The 20,604-nt window shown below is 35.3% G+C and overlaps 1 pseudogene; it reads left to right on the top strand.

Moving 5' to 3' along the window:
- Nucleotides 1-710: 710 nt before the first annotated feature.
- LOC116589429 overlaps nt 711-20,604 on the top strand; it is a 46,905-nt pseudogene continuing 27,011 nt past the window's right edge.

Genomic DNA, 20,604 nt, shown 5'->3' on the forward strand with positions numbered 1-20,604 from the left:
TGATTAAATAAGTCTTTTTTTTTTTAAGTCTCTTACATCACTCAGGGGAGCTAGGGTGGCTCAGTCAGTTGAGCATCTGACTCTTGGTTTTGGCTCGGGTCATGACCTCAGGGTCATGAAGTTGAACCCTGTGTTGGGCTCTGAGTTCAGTGGGGAGTGTGCTTGAGATTCTCTCTCTCTCTCTCTCTCTCTCCTCCCCACCCTCATTCCCCCACTGGCTCTCTCTCTCTCTCTCTCTCTCAAATAAATAAATAAATAAATAAATCTTTTAAAAAATAAGTAGGGGTGCCTGGGGGGGCTCAGTCAGTTAAGCATCTGCCTTTCAGCTCAGGTCATGATCCCAGGCTCCTAGGATCAGGTCCCACATTGGGCTTTCTGCTTCTCCCTCTCCTGATCTCCCTGCTTGTGTTCTCTCTTTCTTTGTGTCAAGTAAATAAATAAAATCTTCAAAAAAAGAAATAAAAGTCTCTATATCAGAGTTCAGCCAGGAGACAAAAACAAAACAAAACAAAAACAAAACCACACATGGTAATTCAAGCAAGTGAAGTTTATTATAAAAAACAATTACTTGTAGCTAGGAATTAACTACTAACAGGTAAAGGGAACTCGAAGGAATACCGAAAGAATGGCTAGAGTAGCTGCTGACTGTGACTAAGGCAAAGCACCCAAGGAAAAAAGACATTTGGAGAGTGTGTGCCACTGCCCCCTGGATGGTGAAGCTTGCTGAAGAATTTCAGGCTGGTAAGCAGGAAACCTCGGGCTGGGATGCCAGTGCCATTCACCAGGAATCAGCTAGAGTACAAAGGGAAGCTATCTTCTACCGTCTTCCAGACTCTGGGATACTGACTGCGGGACCAGCCAAACTTGCTTGGAGGCTGCAGCAGGTGCGCTGCTGAAACTTGCCAGGTCACTGGGCACCACTGGGTGCTCAGGAGCGAGGAGAGCACACTGAATAGAAGAAGAGGCTCTTCTGCCCCAGCAGCCCTCTCTCAGCCTCTGCTGACAAATTTTAGCGTGATGCCAGTAGACAAAGAAATGTAGAAATGTTTGGAGAGCCCAGCTTCAGTATCACAAGGCAGAGCCTTGAAGGGTGAATTTGGACCTGAAAGGTAATACACTCATAACTGGAAAAATCACTGTATTTTTAAAAATTTGAGTAACTGAACACAAATCACAAATATGAATGATTAAAAATAGAAGAGTATGATTTTTTTTTTTGCCACTGCAATCTGGAGAATAATCACAACCAGTAATACAGGGAAATAATAGTTGTTGAAACAAATTCTGAAAACATACCATAATTTAGAAAGGATGTCTTGTCTAGAGGGTCAAATTAAAGCATTTTAATAAAATAGAGGCATTTTAATCTGAAAGATCTGAGAGATTAGTCAGTCCAGTTCTCTTATTCATAAAATTAGGGCGAGCCTGAGAACCAGAATTCAAGGATTTGTCCAGGGCTAAAGAGTTAGTGAAATGTGGCTATTCATTTATTCAATGAATATTTAAGAAATGTTCCCAGGTGCCTGGTATCGCTCTGCATATCCAGAGGTATATGAACAAAATATACCCTGAGCCTACAGAGCTTGCACTGAAATTGAGAGAGTCACAAAAGGATAAACAAATGAATACATAATAATTCAGGCACTAGACAAGTGTGATGACAAGAGAGCAGGATGAGAAGACAGAATAATGTCGGGGGAAGGAAGAGGCTGGGTTATTTATTTATTAAGAGTTTTGTTTATTTCAGAGAGAGAGAGAGAGGGCAAGCATGAGCAGGGAGGAGGAAGAAACAAACCCCCTGCTGAGCGGGGAGTTTGACATGGGGCTTGATATCAGGACCCTGGATCATGACCCAAACGGAAGGCAGATATTTACTCCCTGAGCCACCCAGGTGCCCCTAGGCTGGGCTACTTATATTGGTTCCATTTGGACAGAGATCCAAAAGGAGTTGTCCCATCTCCCAGTCCTGAATACCCAAATAGACAATGGCTTTTTACAAATTAAATATATTTCCTAGTCACATCAGAACTTTTGTATTTGTATTCATGTTTTTATGGATAGAGTACGTTTGAATCCACTTAGCCATCAAGGGTGAATGGTGCCATCATCTTTTTTCTCCTGTCTTCTCTTATAAAGAGACCTTCGGTTATCTGTTCATACAGTTTCAGTTGATAACACTTTAGGAAACTTCAAGCAGATGTAGCTTTTAGGAAACCTGGTTACAATGGACACAAGCTATACCTCCAAACCTCAGACTGACCGCATATTTTGACAAGTTTCAACTAGTTTACTAGATTTCTGGCTGTTTGGATATTATCATGTCTTAAGGGCAATGTTGAAGATGTTGAAAATCACTCAACAGTGTCCTACATAATACGATATTTCAGCACTGAGATATTTCTTAATTATATGAGTTTCCACTGGGTGTGTAAGCTGGGAATAAACGTTGCTGAAATACTACAAACAATGTTGTGATTTTGTGCTTTAGAAACTAACTGTAGACACAGAAAGGGAGCTGAACATTTGGTGGTTAATGTGTGACCAGGCTATTTCCTGACAAATAGAGCTGACTTTAAAATCAGTGTAACTGATATCACTGTCAGACTTAAAAACTTCATCTTAGGTAGGCAATGTAGAGATGCAGAGATGCAGCTGAGTTTGGGAAACTAAAAGAAAAATTATCTCCTTGTTATTCTGAAAATGTCATCAAATTTTAATTTGATTTCAACTGCAGGTTGTACTAATCTTTATTTCTCTGTAATTGGTCATTCATCCTGTTCTAACTTTTTGGTTAGTGACCCTGTTAATCAATTGTATTCATGTTCTGATTTGTCAAAATTTTATTACTTCAAAGGAGATTTAAAATTCTGTAGTCCTTGAAGGAAATTTTTTTGCTTTTCAACTGATTCATTGGATTCTTTTTGAGAATTCATTGGTTATTAAAATCATTTTATTGAATTGCTATTTACTAGCATGTGAAATAAATTATCTGGAATTTAGGCAAAATTGCGATACAAATGGAGATCTTTGAAATGTGTTCATTACCTTATTCAGAGCTCTATTTTGGAGGTTTTGTCATTAATTCAGCACACTATGTGTAAGGGCCTTAAATTCTGAGACCAAATCACTACCAAATTCAAAGCATCATATGATGGAAATAATAACTGAAAAATTCTAAATTCTTTGTCTATCTTTTAATTCTTGTAAGTGTGAAAGTCAAACTAATACATCTCAGTGCTTACCTTTCAATGATCAAACAACCAAAGACTCAGACCAAAGAAATATTTCCTTTCCTGATTAAAAAAAAAAGAGAATAACATGTATAATATAATAAAAAAGGGTAGAGTGTCTACCAGAAAACTGCCAATTATAATTTTCTCTTAGATCTCATCCTAATAAGTTTTTAGTTAGTTTTCTAAGCAAATCGGGTGATAATTAAATGTGCCTGGAGGCCTCCTGGAAACATCCAATTATTCCCCTCGTGGAAATCTTCCCCTCAGTTACAATGATGACAGACAATTGCTGGGCTTGGAGTTATGTTGACCACATTAAAGAAAAAAAAATATTTTGTACAGCGCAATGAACGAAAAGGACAAAACTTTTAAATAAGTTCCTCATCTCTTTTTACTTCTCAGATACATACCTTATGTTGAATAGCCAGATCATTTTATTATTGCAAATGCCACGGTTGTAATCTTTTATTGCTTGCAGTAGAGGCCTACAGCATTAAGTTAGTATAAAATTACATATAGTTTAATATATCTGTACAACACCTTTAAACAAGCTTCTCTAGGCAAGAAGGTTATCCGTCTTATAAATCTATTATTCCATTGTACATCTTGATAGCCTAGCATTGCTTCTAGCCATGTTTAAGCATTAAATAGTGCATTATTATTTCACATAAATCAACCAGAGATGTGTGAATTCATAAATTTTACATTTGCACAGACAGTATTTTAAACGTTTTACTGCTTCGTGGGAACTCAGAGCACAAGCCGGTACACAAATCAGGACCTGAGAAATTTCAATAAAATTTAATATCACAATTACATCTTCTCAAAGTCAATGCATGCATATTTTAGAAGTATTTTAACTGAGTCCAAAAATAAAAGTAAAATTTGAGAGGTGGTTTTTTGGTAGCAAGTTTGTCAGCTATTGTTATAATAAGCTAATGAGCACTTCGGCTTTTTATTCTTTATAGCAAGATGGTATAAAGAGGATAAAGCCTTATAAAACTTTGAAATGAAAGAAGAAATATATTAAAACCAGAAATGTTAGTAATTGTAATTTACAAAAATAATGCAGATGGAAGGTAGTGCAGAATTGATAAGCTTGTATTATAATTAATATACAGCTTTATAGTTGGAGACTGAAATAAATTTTAAAGTCATAACTAAGGCTATAAGTTATGGAAGGATAAGAATGAGGACTTTTTCAGGTGTTTTTAGGTGATTCTCTCTAATTTGGAAGAGAGCTACATTTTTTTTCTTCTTTCTAAGCATTTTTGTGGAGGGGTGGGATGATATTTGATGTTTCCTCAAAGTTTTCATTATTTTCCCAGAAAATGTTCCTTTTAAGGTTTTGTTTAGTAGGAAAAGCCTATGAAATTTAATGTACTGGAAGATTTCTGCTTTAGCATGTGTGTAGTGAAAATTACATTCCTGTCGAAATAAGTCCTAATGCATATAATTAACTGAACAAATGCCACACTAATTTGAAAATGACATATTTATCACCTAGAAACAGGTAATGTAGAAAGATAAATTGCTGTGAACATAGAACTTGCTTCCAATCATCATCAAAATCTGGGCAGAAGCTGATAGAAAGAAAAGAAAAGAAACATCCTCATGAATTTTTTTGGACTACTCTTTGCTAAGACACTTTTCAGAGTTACCAGTAGGTGATTCCTGGGGGAAATAAGTGACAAAGGATAGGTAAGAACAACACCCTACTGTGGACCTTTCCTTTTGTAGTGAGTGAGTGTTTGTGGTGAGGATTTATTACATCAGGAAACCAGTTTCTGTTTTCCTTTATAAACTTTAGATATTTTCTCCACCATTCTGAATCCGCCCTTTCTTTCTTGATGGACTAAAAGTTCAAACCCAAGGTTAACAGTACCAGAAGATCATTGTTTAGAGATTAATCTCTTTAGGGTGATAAGCAAAAGACAGACACAGTGAGTCTTTAGAACCCTACAGCTACTCAGAGTAATGACAAGCATTACCATACCCAGGCTGGCTTTGGAATGTTAAAGAAAGCAGATCTAGTTACCATCCATAAAAAACTAATGGAAACTTCTCTCTTACTCTGATGAATGTTGAAAATGGAGTGGCTTAAATAAAAAATCACTTCCCTTATTATGATGTTTGACTATTTAGCATTCATTGGTTTGGGGTCCATTTAGTTTTTGATGGTATTGCTCCTCCTAGTTCCCTTTTTCCGTGTGAAAGTTTCATCTTATTGTCTGGGTCTAGACTATCAAGGATATAAGGAAAAAAATGATTCATTATAGAAATTACATTTTCTGAGCTAAGCCAGAAGGCACTGTCTTTACTTTAGCTCTTGTATAAGCAAGACTTAGTGTTATGTATATATTTTATGTGTATATAATGTTGACTTAGCAATATATATATTTATACCACACAAGTGGCCCATGCTACCATTACGCAAATCCCTCTATTTTTCAAAGGCTATATGGAAAAAATTGATGGCTGAGGAAGGAGCATGTATAAACAAACATGTTTAAAAATTCTCAGTGTGTGTCAGTACCATTTAAATAAATATGTGCTTTTTTTCATAACAAACATTACTGGTTAGAGGGGAAATTAGAAAGAAGGGATGGACAGAGAATATGTTGAATTCTAAAACAGAAGGAATTTGTTTCATCGCTCTTTTTAAAAAAAAATCTGGTTGCAAACATGGATGTTTCTATTTGAAATAAAAATGGATTCTTCTGTTTGCTAAATTCATGGGTTCATTTTCCACTGGAGACACGGCAATTAAATTTTTAAAAATAAACTTTAGCACACCAGAGAAAGCACTGTCTTTGTGTTTTATTGTTTTATCTTCTGTTTGCATGTTTATTAATTCACCTCAAATAAAATGTTCAGGTTTAAGGAGAAATGAAGACAGTGGGCCAAAAACAAATCAAGAATTGATTGGTCTTAATTTTCATAAGTTTTGCCTCTTCCTATCTATTTTGTTAGACATGTTCATTAAAGATGTATTGTAAGCTGTTACAGTGAAAGTGCCATGTCTTTTACACTATTCATCTCCTCAAATGAGCTATATATTAATAATCCTTAGATTTTTGTTAGAATCGGTACAGTTAGGTAATAGGAATAGGATATTGCCTTTTATTAAAAACAAAGTACCATATTTTATAAATAAAGCTGACCACCGTAAGAAGGTAGGCAATGTGACTTTTTTTTCGTTTGTTTTCTTTTTATGATGAGTTGTTACTTAGCTAATTATATCTGCTGAGAGGCAATATGGCATAATAGAGACAGCACAAGTTTTGTATCACAGTACCTTATTTAGAGGACAGATTCTATCGTTTAACATTTCCCAGGGCACTTGAAAAATTATCCACCAAACTTTCACAGTCTAGACTGATGGCTGGCAAGGATGTACCCTGCCAGAACACATGTCACAGTGTCGTGCTCCTGCCCTTCCATAGAACTATTGCGTAGATTTGTACAGTTGGGATTCAAACCTCGTTCAATTTGACTCCAGTGACAAGGGATCATACCACTCTATCTTCACCTACAAATTGATTAATATTGTTTGCTCCTTGAATACAAAGGAATGGAAGCATTAAAGGCTCTGTCTTAGCTCAGGTTCTTCAGAAAACAGAGAATGAGGCAAAGATTAGACTCCTGGTGCCTGACTTGAAAGGTACAAACTCAGGGAAAAAAACAGACAAACAACAACAACAACAACAACCAAACAACAACATCAACAACAACAGCAACAAAAACCCCAAAACAACCAAAAAACAAATAAAGAAAGTGGGAGTAAGGGTTGGGGAGAGCAACAAAACAAAGTGATGTGGTGTGTCACACTATGTGCTCTTCCTTCAGGACAAGCCACAGAGAGACCCTATAGATTGCTTGGCAGGTACGTCTGCCCAGCCCAAAGGATTTCTCCAGGCAGGTTGCAGAGAATCCATATCTCTGAGTAGTGCTGCCTGCACACCCCTTCCCACTCTTATTTCCTGTTGTTCCAAGTTCGTCACTAGAGAGGGGTTAACTTCTCTGACCTTTTGGTTGCATCACTTGCCCATTGGGAGGATATTTGGGATGCCAGATCACACAGCATGTGTGATGTGCCAAGAAGTGACTTACAGGCATGGCTGTACAGTCAAAGCTAAAGGGTAGGGCCTGGCATCCCCAGGGCTGATAGCTGGAAGGCCTTAGCATCAGAATTACAGGGCTTCACTCGATGAAGATGATGAGGATGTAGAAGGTAGACAGCGTGGAGGAAATAGGAGAAAACACATGAGATATTTATCTGAAACAGAGCCTTCAAATGATTCATTCAACTACTGTTTATTAAATGCCAGTTGTGAAGGGCACTTGGCTGGCTCAGTCAGTAGAGCATGTGACTCCTGATCTCAGTGTTGTGAGTTTAAGCCCCACATTGGGTGTAAAGCTTAATTAAAAAAAAAAAAAAATGCTAATTGTGTACCAGGAACTGATAGAGGAACAGTAATAGAAGGAAACAAACAAACAAACTAAAAATTCTCTTCCTTCATGAAAAATGCCCTCCAGTAGAGGACAAACAGAAAAGTGAGATAAATAAGTATCAGATATGGCATTTTGGAAGAAGGCCAGATGGAAATGTGGTTATGAAGTGTTTGTAGGCAAGAGTAGTCAAAAGACTACTTCCTGAGAGGATAAATTTGGAGTAAAGATCTAAGGGAAGTGTGGGGCAATCATGACAATATCCAAGCATGAGAAAATGCAAAGGTTCCAACTTGGGAATGTATTGGCATATTCATGCAAGAGCAAGGAGATGAATGGGGCTGGAGAGGAGTGAGAAATGAGACTAATATGAGATAAAGTCTAGATCCTCTTGAGCCATGTACATCATTACAAAGATTTCATCTTACTAGTCACCATACAGAACCTCATTAGTTTTTGATTTGGTGTTCCATGATTCATTGTTTGTATATAATGCCCAGTGTTCCATGCAGTCCGTGCCCTCCTCAATACTGCATGGTGACTAACAGAACACAATTAAAAAAAGTAATTATCTTCTGATCATTCAAACATTTTAGCCTGGTTGACTCATTTGTTCATTACAACTGTACTGACAAATAGGCAGTCTTACTCCCTTTTAATGGTCAGGGGAATTTTCTGAGGTCATAGCTAGTAAAAACTCACATGGGAATTTCTGGAATCTCCATTACTAGGAGAAATAAACACCCTGAGCAAAGAAAATCCACTTCAGTTTCACTTATTTTTCAGAATCAAAATACCTAAGTATTATCAAGCACTGAGAATAATGATAGGCCATAACTTTCATGAGAAGCTGTCCTCATTTACTTCTTAAATAACCCTCTGACGTAGGCACTATGATGTTTTTTCATTTTGTAGAAGAGGAAACTGAAGTATCTTAGTCACTTACCCAGTGACACAATTGGAAAGTGATAGATCAAGAACTGAAGTATGCATGTTCTAGAACCTGTGTTGTTGATAACACATCCCCTTTGCAAATATTTTAATTATTGCTATATATCCTATTTTCTTTCTCAGAGTTCTTATCTTTTTTCCTCTTCAGTTTTGAAATATAACCGTATTTTTCTTTTCCCTTTCAGATAATTCATTTACTGTCTATTATTTTTCTATTTTAAAGAAAATTAATTAACATATAATTGACAACTTCCTGTGCTTTCTTGATTGTTTTTTTACTGTATCTCTAAGGTTGTGCCAAAATATTTTCATCCCAGTCGCTTCTTTTTACAATTTTTATCAACATTGTTGCTTTTTTTCCTTTCTTACTGAATTACATCTTTTTTAAATTTTTCAGCATTTATCAGTCAATGAATAGAAAGCACTCTCAGTTTATCTTCATGTGAATTCATGTTTATTTTGCCTTTGTTTTTGAGTGATCATTTAGGCAGGTATAGAATTTTATGCTGACAGTTCTTCCTCCCTTGTTTTCTGTCATCCATTTTTTACTATGAGAATATTGCTCATCATTCAATTTTTCTTTTTTGTTTTCATGCCCTCTCTTCGGATTTTCTCTCTGTTTTTTGAACTCTACAGTTTCATTACAATGTTTTGATGCAGATTTACAAAAAAATGATTCCACTCATTCCTATTTTCTCCTTCAATGTAAAGGTTTATTATTTGCTCTTTTCTGGAAAATTCACATTCATTTTTTTCTTTGGATTTTTCCTTCACTGTATTCTCTCTGTTACTTCTTGACCTCCAGAACTTGTACTAAATATACATTACTCGATATTTTTTACTGTTTTCTAAGTGTCATCTTTCTTTTTATAGTGTCCATATTTTGTCTTTCTAATCCTTCATCAATTCTCTCATCATTTATACTTAATCTGCTATTAAAAACAGATATTGAATTTTTAAAAAATTGATCTTATTGGAGTAAAATTTACATACCACAAAATGAATACATTTTAAGTATAAATCTTGATGAGTTTTGAGAAATGTGTATACCTGTCTAGCTGTCTCCTCAGTAGTCAAGATATACAATATTTTCTTCATTTCTATTACCTGTGTTTTTTTTCAGTGAATTCCATCTATGGCCTGTCCCAGGCAACAACTTATTTATATCACAAAATTGACTTTGGCTGTTGTGGAACATTATAAAAATAATCACATTAAGTATGTATACACTTGCATTTAGCTATTTTCAACTCAAAATAATGTTTTTGAAGTATTCTTGGCTGGTTCACACAAAAAAGCATGTGGTTCTTGACCTCTGGGCTGTGAGTTTGAATGTTTTAGGTGTAGAGATTACTTAAAAAATTTTAAAAAATCTTAAAAATTTAAAAATAATGTTTTTGAGTTTCATCCATATTGTATTTATCAAAAACTCATTCTAGTTTTTGCTTTGTGTTATTATATTTTATGAATATACTAAAACTTGAATAAAGGATGCCTGATTTTATTTCTCTTCATACATTTAGTCCCCCCAATCTAACAAAAATCCTCAAAAATCCAAACCATATAACAACCCAGATTTGCAAATTCAACTCTACCTGACTTACACTTTTAGCATTATGGAATAGAAAACCATTAAGATTTCAGGTGATTTCTAAGTAGAATAATAAACCAAATTCTAGAATGTTCTTGCTGACGCTGAGCATATAGACAGAGGGGGAACGGAAGTATAAAATACTTCATAAAAAAAGAGCAGATAGGTGGAGAAATTTAGATCAAAACATAAATCACTCTCAGAAGAAATAAAGTCACAGAGGAAGAGACAAAATACTGAACACAGCTGGAGTTTGGTAGTTTACTCCACTGTCTACAGGGAAGGGTGAAATTTGGTAGTTTACTCCACTGTCTACAGGGAAGGGTCTTCAAAGTGAGTGGGGCCAGAAATAACATCATTGAGGAATCATTGTTTTTAGGATAAATCAGATTTATGGAGAAGGAATAGTATCCTTCAGATATGTGACAATGAGACAAAGAAGGAAGTAAGAGGAAAGAAATTAAGAATTTTGAAAAAAATTATGAAAAATTGGTAATAATCTTATCCACTCCTTATCATTATCCATCAAAATATCTGTGTTTTATTAAAATAACAGAAGAGGGCACTCTTGAACTAGCAACCCCAACCATGAATTAAAGAGAAATAGAAAAAAAGCTGATTACAATTACAGGAAAGTACTGTAAAATGATAAGAAAAAATTTAAATAAAATAATTTCAGCTGATGAGTATTCTCCTTACCCAAAAACCATAAGCAGAAAATTGTAATATGATTCCTCAAACTGAAATAATATTCGCTAAGCATTTGGAGATATGAAAAAATCAAAACAAAACAAAATCCCTTGATCAGAAGTTCAGAATCTAATAACATAAATGTATAAAAAGTTAGGATAACTTTAAATAAGAATTGATTGAATCCAAGAATTAGAAGAAAAAGAAGAAAAGTATATCAGAAATGAAGATCACATTACAAGGTATATAAGGGAGAATAGATTCAAATAAATATTTAAAATTAAAAGTATTGCTTCCATCCTGACATTGATAGAAAACCAGAAAACCAAATCTATAAAATCTCTCAGCTTTATTCTGTGAAGACAGCTAAGACTGGATATGGTGACAAGAAGACAACAAATATACAGAGTATCTGAACTGGCTGAAAGAAGTGAGTAAAAAAAAAAAAATACTTACTTGTGAGTGGGGGATAGGAAAATTCCTTGCCCAGGATTTTATACTATATTTATCCCTATACCAATACCATTAGAGGTCTGCTACTTCTAAGGGAGGGGAAATTCCTGCCTAAGACACAAGTCAGAGTTTTGCTGTCACAGAGAGTGAATGGAAAACCCACATATGAGACCCTGGTATCCAGAGAACATTTCCATTTCCCAGGAAGAACATGGGGAACAAACAACAGCAATATACCATCAGAGGAAGGACAAGAGGGTGGAGAAAGAGCAGCCATGTAGCAGCATGCATGGAGGGATGACTGAAAACTGAGATGGGACAGAAATACTAAGGAAAACATCTAACAAACCAAGCCTTTAGCCCAAAACATTGTAATTCACCACTAGAAGAATCGAAGCATATAATACAAGAAAGGTATAATGACCTAACAGTCATCAATGACTAAAGCCTTATGACAAAAGAATAACTATCATAAGCAATATTTATTTCATTATATACTGTTCTATACATAATGTTCTACACACTATATCTGTATGGTTCTACACATAATGTTCAATAAAAAGCATACAGTATACAGAAAGCAAGGAAAAACCACCCATTTGTCAACAAATACAGCAATCAACAGAACCAGATCAGAGATGATCAAGATGTCAGAACTATTTGAGATTTATAAATAACTATGTTTCACATGCTAAAGGATTTAGTGGAAAAAATGGACCACATGTATGAACAGATGAAAAATTTTAGTGGAGAATCAGAAACTCTAATAATATAATGAAAAAAGCAATGCTAGACTTATATCCACATACACATGGCACACACACCATCACAGATAGAGTGCCTTTGAACAGCTCAGAAAACAACCTGACAGCTGAGGAAAATATCAATGAGAAAAATATCAGGAATGTATCATTCCTTAAAATCATTTAAACTGGCATATACATAGAGGGGAAAAAAGTGAGAAGAAAGGAACCGAGCATCCAGGAACTATGCAACAATATCAGATAATCTGACATATCTTTAATTATATCCTAGAAAGAAAAAACTGAAAGACAGGAAATGGGTAGAGGAACTATTTGAAAATATAATGGATTCCAAAAAGAATGAAAGATATCAAACCGCAGATCCAAGAAACTTTAAGAAGCCCAAACAGCGTACATACACACACATACACACATCAAATCATTCTAAACTGCTTTTAACTAAAATGAAAACACTGAAGGAAACCAGAGAAAGATAAGATCAATTACATAAAAGAAATACACTGTTTTACAGACTACTTGTCAGAAGCTATGCAATAATATAGAAACTGACAAATCAATCCTAAAATGTTTATAAAAATGCAAAGAATATGGACTAGTCAAAACATTTTTTTGGTAAGTAGCAGTGTTGGTGTTCTCTCACAACCTGATTTTAAGACTAATTATAAAGTTACAATAACAAAAATAACATTAAAATTGATAGAGATATCAATTAATAGAATGAATAGAAATAGGCTCATATACATATAATCAGTTGATTTTTCACTCGATAATTCAGTGGTAAAGGGACATTATTTTTAGAATATGGTACTGGATGGATGCCTGGGTGGCTCAGTTGGTTAAGTGTCTGAGTCTTCATTTGGGCTCAGATCATGATCTTAGGTTGTGGGTTGGAGCCCCACATCAGGCTCCGAGATTAGTGGGGAGTCTGCTTGAGATTCTCTCCCTCTTCATCTGTCCTTCTTCCCACACACTCTCACACAGTGTCTCTCTAAAATAAATAAATAAATCTTTAAAATAATATATGGCATTGGGATAATTTGATATCTATATAGAGAAAAGAAGCAAGCCAACAAAACAAAACAGAAACTCTCAATCTATTCTTCATACCAAATACAAAAATGAACTGGAAATGGAAAATAGGCCAAAGGCAAAACTCAGAGTTTTAAAACCCCAGAAACCCTAGAAAACATAGGACAGATTTTTGTGACCTTGAGTTAAGGTCAGTTTTCTTAGAATACAGAAAGCTCAAATCATAAAGAAAAAAATATATATAAAATATGTAATTGGAAAATAAAAAAGAACAACAGCCTTCTCCAACATATATGAAGGACTTTTACAACTCAGTAATTAGAAAATAAGGAACCTAATTTAAAAAGTTGGCATAAGATTTAAGTCAGTGATTTACCACCATGGAGATACGGATTACAAGTAACTACATGAAAAGACGCCCAATAACATATGTCATTAGAGTGATGCAAATTACATATCACAACACACTTTTAGAGCAGCTAAAATTAAAACAAAACAAACTAGCTGACAATGTCAGGTCCTGCAATGAATAGAGACCAACTATCACTCACACACTGCTGGTGTTAATGAAAATGGTATAGCCATTTTGAAAAACCATTTGGCAGTTTTATACAAACTTACGTTATACTTGTCAACAACCCAGAAATCCTAGACCTAGGTACAAACAAAAGAGAGAAGAAATCACACACACACACACACACACACACACACACACACACCCCTATATCTGAATGCTTATAGTAGTTTATTCACAATTGCACCAAACTGGAAACAACATAAATGGTCATTACCTGGTTAATGTGTAAACATAGTCTTCTGTTCTCTTTCTACTTCTTTTCATCAATGCACCTACTAAATAGCAAAAGCAACAGCAGAAACTGTTGTCTTTTTTAAAATTTTATTTGTATTTTTATTTTATTTGTATTTTTCCCTTCTCCATTTTAGCAATAAAATAACAAAAAAAAAAAAAGGAAAGAAAGAAATTTTTCAATAAATGATGGTTTGCAATTTTCCATTTCACTATTTGCATAGAAATAACTGTGTGTGTATTCATATAGCTGACCCTTGAACAATGCAGGCTTACAGGACTGAACAGCATAAGTCCACTGATACGTGAATTTTTTTCAGTAAATATTGTCTTATAAATGTATTTTTATCTTTCTTAGCCTTTTCTTAATAATGTTTTCTTTTTTTGAACTTAGTTTTTGTAAGAATACAGCATGTAATAATATAACATATAACATATGTGTTAATTGACTATTCATGTTACTGGCAAGACTTCTGGTCAGCAGTAGGCTATTCATAGTTGAGATTTGGAAGAGTCAAAATTTTATGTGGATTTTCAACTTCATGGGGGACGGTGATGCAATCCTTCTGCTGTTCGAGGTCAACTATGTTTGCAGAATTTGTTAGGAATCTGGAATTCTCTCATAATAAAATATCAGAAGCTGAACTACATCCCTATGACATGATAACTACTGAAATTTTGTTATCAGATTAGAAAATTGATTACAGAAAGTTTAACCTTTTATGCCATTTTCTGAGTAGTGCATTTCTGTGTATTTTGGCAGAACCTTTGTGATAGATTTTTTTTTATGTCAGATATTGTTCCTCTATCCAACTATGTTCTTTTTAAAAAATTTTATTAATATAGAATGTATCATTTGCTTCAGGGGTACAGGTCTCTGAATCGTCAGTCTTACACAATCCACAGCATTCACCATAGCACATACCCTTCCCATGTCCATAACCCAGCTACCTTATCCCTACACTCCCACCCCCCAGCAACCCTCAGTTTGTTTCCTGCGATTAAGGGTCTCTTATGGTTTGTCTCCCTCCCAGGTCCCACTAGGTTCTAACAGTTTCTTTAAAATTGGCACAGATTAGAAATTGCAACAACTCAGAAAAAAAATTATGCTTTCAAGCAATTCCCATTTTTAAAGTACACTTCAGTATTTTAAAATTCCTTCAAATCACATCCATATGTTAGTAAGACTTCATTTCAAATACTTAGGTGGGATCAGAGGTGCCGGGATGGGTGCTTGAGGGCAGGGCTTGGTAAATTGGAGATCAGGGCAGGCCTGGATAGGTTGTTATTTTGAGAAGATCTGACTAACAGGATGGAGAATACTGAATGTATGTTCTACAGATGGAGCTTTGGGATATCGAGAAAGCTAATTTTCCTCTCCTTTTTCCTTTATTAATATTCCCCACTTCCTACAAATGCTCCCAGAACATTGAATTCAAGCCAGCCTGTTACATAACAAGGGATAGGGAAGGGAAACAAACATCAGTTGAATCCCTAAATTTGGTAAAAAGGAATGACATTTAGACATATATATAAAACCTTACTTGTGCTTTTTATTTTCTTATATAATCTTTTTCTTTTTTTTTAAGTTGACTCCATGCCCAGGGTGGAGCCCAACATGGGGCTTTTTTTGAACCTATGTCCTTGAGATCAAGACCTGAGCTGAGAGCAAGAGTCAGATGCTTAACTGACTGAACCACCGAAACACTTCTATTATGTAACAATCTTCATAGAACTCCAACACACAGGAAATATGAAATTTTACTTGTATCATGAGCTAAATAGACTTGACATGATTACTTAAACATGGTAGATACTATCCTGTGTCTTTTCTGGAATATGCATTTTGGATTCTAAATAACAAACCTTTGGAAAAAGAACTATTTGAAACTGCCTGTAGTTGCATTTTTTTCAATTATGTGCAAAATTTTAAAAAGTACCTTGTGCAATCATCTTCTTAGAATTACCATGTTTCAGGGAACAACAGTAAATACTACCTTTGGGACCATACACCCAACACTTGCTTTTCCATAGACTTTCTACTCTTTAAAAATCCTCAAGTTAAAACAAGTAAATATACCAAAACATTTCCTCTTACTCATAATCTCCAAATACTACCCAAAGATAGTGTATGAGCTTTTGAAATGTTAATCAGCAACTATACCTGCTGATAATATCTGCTGGGGTTCACATTTATTTAATTCACCAACCAGTTAATAAAATACCTTGGATGTAAAATCATTTAGAACCATGATACAAGAAACCGTATGGAGGCTGACTTATAAAAAAAGTATGCTACTTCTTTTCTTGACAGATTGTTCAAGGAACCTCAGAGAACTGAAAACCTCTATAAAGAATATCCCTTGTCTCAAAATAAAAGTCTTTTACTGGGATGCATGTATATAATCATGAATCTCATATAAGAGCAAAATGCAGTAGACTTATTTTTAATAAGAGATGAATAGATAACCAATTTTCTAATTTTTTTTATAGAAAACAATTTCAGATTAGAAATGGATATAATTTCCCATATTTTCATATTGAAAATTATAGAACTTTCCTGCATTTTGAAAACATAAGTGGTTTGGGAGTCATATCTCTACCCGTATTTCATAGGAGAGGGGAAAGAAAGGTACTTAGTGCTTTAACAGATAGTAAGATCTTATCATGTTTCATTCAAAATGTTTCAAAACAGTTTTTATTCTCCCATAATCTTAATAACATCCGGGAATTTTGAGAATATTTTCATGAGGAGTTTTGAAATGTAGCTAATTTGTTTGGTGTTTTGTTAATTGAGTATCTTAACGTAGTAGAATTCAGAGACAGAATGGAGGCTCGTCTGTTTTCAAGAGCAGAGATACATCCTCCTAAGTATGTTCACGTGGACCGACCAGTGGGATGTATTTCTGCGGATGTGGTTGGTTAAACTCCAGAAGTAGGCAGGAAACATGAATGGTGAGGAGCTCTGGGAAGAAATAAATTCGGGATATGAAGATTGAAAAGTCAAAGCCAGCCAATATACCCCACAATCTTGGACAGCTCACAGAAAGCACTAGTTTTCTGAAGGGCTGTAGTTGTAGTCAGTGTATTCCACTCACTGCCACCCTCCAACCTCAAACTGTAGCTGTATAACTCTGCGCCCATTTAATTGGCCTGTTGCTCATCTTCAGGGTTCTGATGTTTAATCTCTTCCTTTAAACTGGTCACATCTTCGTATCAAACCCTTGGCTCTCTAGTAGATTTTGGGGAGCAAATCTTCCTAGCTCTCTATACCTCAGCCAGCTTTCCTGTAAAGGACCCAGCAATTCTGCCTTGAATGCCTTTTTTTTCCTTTTCCGATGAATTTCTATCAGCCTTAGGACCCATACCAAACATAAGATGTCTAAAGAGACTTCCCCAATCTTGTGGTTGGTCTGATCTCACAGTTATATCTTAGGTATGAACCTATGCCCCACTACACCTGACCCTGCACGACTTTGTATCAACTATCTTAACTGTCACGGATTAATTACTAGCGCAATTTCTTACCGTCTGCCTCCCTTGTTAGAACTTAAGTTCCCACGGGCAGCAACTGTATCTCCCTCATTTCTATCCCTAGTGTCACTGCCAGGGTGACTTGGGTGCTCAACCCATGTTCATTGAGTGAACGAATTAGGGGTGTTTCTCCTTTGAAAAGATGACCCTCATTTATACCAGCTGGTAGAGCTGTCTCTAGTCTAGATGGGAAATTTTTCCTGGGTCCTGGGCTGTGTATCTTCATTCTTAGCCTCTCCATCTCTGAGCTTTGTTTAACTCTTGAAATATAAACCTGAACAAAGACCAAGGCCCTAACATGTATTTACAATTCTGTTTCTGTAAGTTATGATTTACATTTGTTATATCAATTTGAGATCATTCGGAGTGAAGTTGGGTTATTAAAATTATTTTTACTGTGATTCAAGGCACTTAAGCCTCTGTTAGATAAATACAAGGCATTTCAAGATAGTTTACAAGGTTTAATAAAATATATTATTCAGAATTCTCACTTATAAATGCAAATTTACACATCCTATTAAATTTAGAATTAAGGTATTCATTACTGCAAAATTTTATTTATTTTTCATTACTGCAATATTTGAAATATGAAGTATGTTCCAAAAGCTTTTCTTAGAGGTGTTTTTGTTCAATGCTGTGGTTCAAAGTTCTTCACAATCCTTAGCTTTCAGTTGGTGTTGATTATATTTTAGTAGTAAATAATTTACAAATCCATTTGACAATTTATGTCTAACAATATCAGAAAAAAACAACTGCTTCTATTTTTTGGTAGAAATGTGCACGTTTCTTATTGAGAGAAAGACCACTTAACTGAAGAGCCCAGGACTTCAATGGGAGTTTTGCTAATTAATGGTGGGGTATCCATGGGTGAGGTAGCAAAGATCCCCTGATATATAAATTGTGACATAGTCTACAATCTTCTAAACTGCATTGTTTTGGATACCAGTTCTGTGAGACATTAGTATTCCCTGATAAAAATGTGGGAAAATAAATGTTGGAAAATTGAGGTAAATGAAGTTAGTAAGATTTTTTCCTCTGAGATTTCTTTGGACTCTTTATATATGATCTCCAAAACTAAGCAGTTTATGTAGTATCTTCAAAGTGATTTGGCCATGGAACTCTTTTTAAAGAAATATCTATTGACATAGTTATGGCTAGTCAATAAACTATCTAAAATCCTTAAAGTTCTAGTAGAAATTTAATTTATGACTATAAAACTCTCTCTCTCTCTTTTTTTTTTTAGTGAAAACAACAGAAGAAGAAAGATGAATAGTGGTAAAGAGAAGATGAAATTCAGATATTAAGGGAAATTTTATTAAGTACTCCTGTTCCTGTTTTTAATTTTTAGATGATGCAAGGGGTTCAGTATGTCTTAGAGATTGAATCCACCAAGTACAATACTTTTCTCTTTATAAATTTTAGAAGCACAGAAGATGATAAAGAAAATAGGAGAACAAACAATTCTAAGAAAAAAGAACCCACTATGGTAGGCAAGTCCTGGAGAATGGGAATGTTGACAACCTAAGGCAGAGTTGTGCTGCCAAATGCTGGCATACGTATGTCCTCTGGATGCATAGGAATGTCTCTATTGTCTGCCCAAATCCCCTTAATCTCTATCTAACCTCTTTCATCCTGAGACTCCCAACACGTAGAGGGAACTGATGATAGATCTTCAGACCGACATCAAGTCGCTGGCAGTAGCAACCACAAATCCTATGTGTCAAATGCATGCAACTGAAGGAATTTAATTATAGAAGAAAATCTTATCAGTTGGCAACATGCAATTAAGCTATAGAAATGGAATTTGGAGGTTTCTCAAAGAGATACGAACTTGTGCTTCATGATAGACTTGACAGAAAACTCAGTTGTGTGTAGCGGAGTTATGCCTGCTGACTCTGCTGCTTGATCTCCTGGGAGCAGCTTTGTTAGGTACAAGGATCCCACCACAAACTTGGGTGTCCCCACTTAAGGCTGCCGTCTGTCAGTGGTGATGCATATAAGGGCTAAAGAATGTGTTTAGGGCAGAGACAGACCTGACTCTGTTGCTAGGCTCCTCTGCTGGGGGAAAGTGATAGGGAGATGAAATAAGTCTCTAAAATAAACACACACTACAACTGTATTTTGTTTTAAAACTTTTGTTTAGATGCTTCTTTCATTTCCCTCCAGGCATAGCTTGGCTTACCCCTGTACTCTTAAATTAGGTAATTAATCCACATGAATTAACATCAAAATGAAGCATTCTGGATGATATCTAACTTGGCTTTTAGGTGTTATCACCTCTGAGTGGCTAAAACAGACACATATCCTATGAAAGTACTATAATGCTTTGTTGAAAATTGTGTATTTTATTTTTTGGATATAGAAGGTATAAAGTAAGTCCAGGAGGCATACATAGCTATCCTTAAATATGACAATATTTTTCCATGTAATAGGTGAATGATTTTGGTTTATCCCAGCATGCAGCATTTAATTTCTAGGTGATTCCAATAAAGTGAAAGATCTCATTCTGGACAATTATTCAGTTCTTTTTGATAAATTTATTAATTCACTTACCTATACTAGAGGAAGTAATTTGATCTTTGGGTTGTTTATTAAAGTGGAATGAGTATTTAAATCAGAAAAATGAAAGTCATCCAAATCTCTTTCTTTTGTTTTTTTTCTTTGTGTGTGTGTGTGTGTGTGTGTACATTTTTTTGTTTGTTTTGTTTTAGAGAGAGAGAGAGCATAAGCAGGAGGGAGGGGCAGAGGGAGAAGCAGACTCTCCACTGAACAAGGAGCCCAACACAGGGCTTGATCCCAGGACCCTTGGATCATGAGCTGAGCAGAAGACAGACGTTAATGGACTGAGCCACCCCATCAGAGAGAGAAAATCTTAAGCAAGCTCTATGCTCAATGCAGGGCCTGACATAGGGCTTGATCTCATGATCCTGAGATTATGACCTGAGTCTAAATTAAGAGCTGGTTGCTTAACTGACAGAGGCATCCAGGTTCCTCCAAATCTATTACTTAATCTAAAAAGAAAGGAGAAAAACACATGAGAGGCCAAGTTCCAAAAATTCCCTTTACCTGGAGTATTTTGGTAACAATAATATATTTTGA

Source organism: Mustela erminea, chromosome 4 (genome assembly GCF_009829155.1).
Source record: "Mustela erminea isolate mMusErm1 chromosome 4, mMusErm1.Pri, whole genome shotgun sequence".
NCBI classification, from domain to species: domain Eukaryota; kingdom Metazoa; phylum Chordata; class Mammalia; order Carnivora; family Mustelidae; genus Mustela; species Mustela erminea.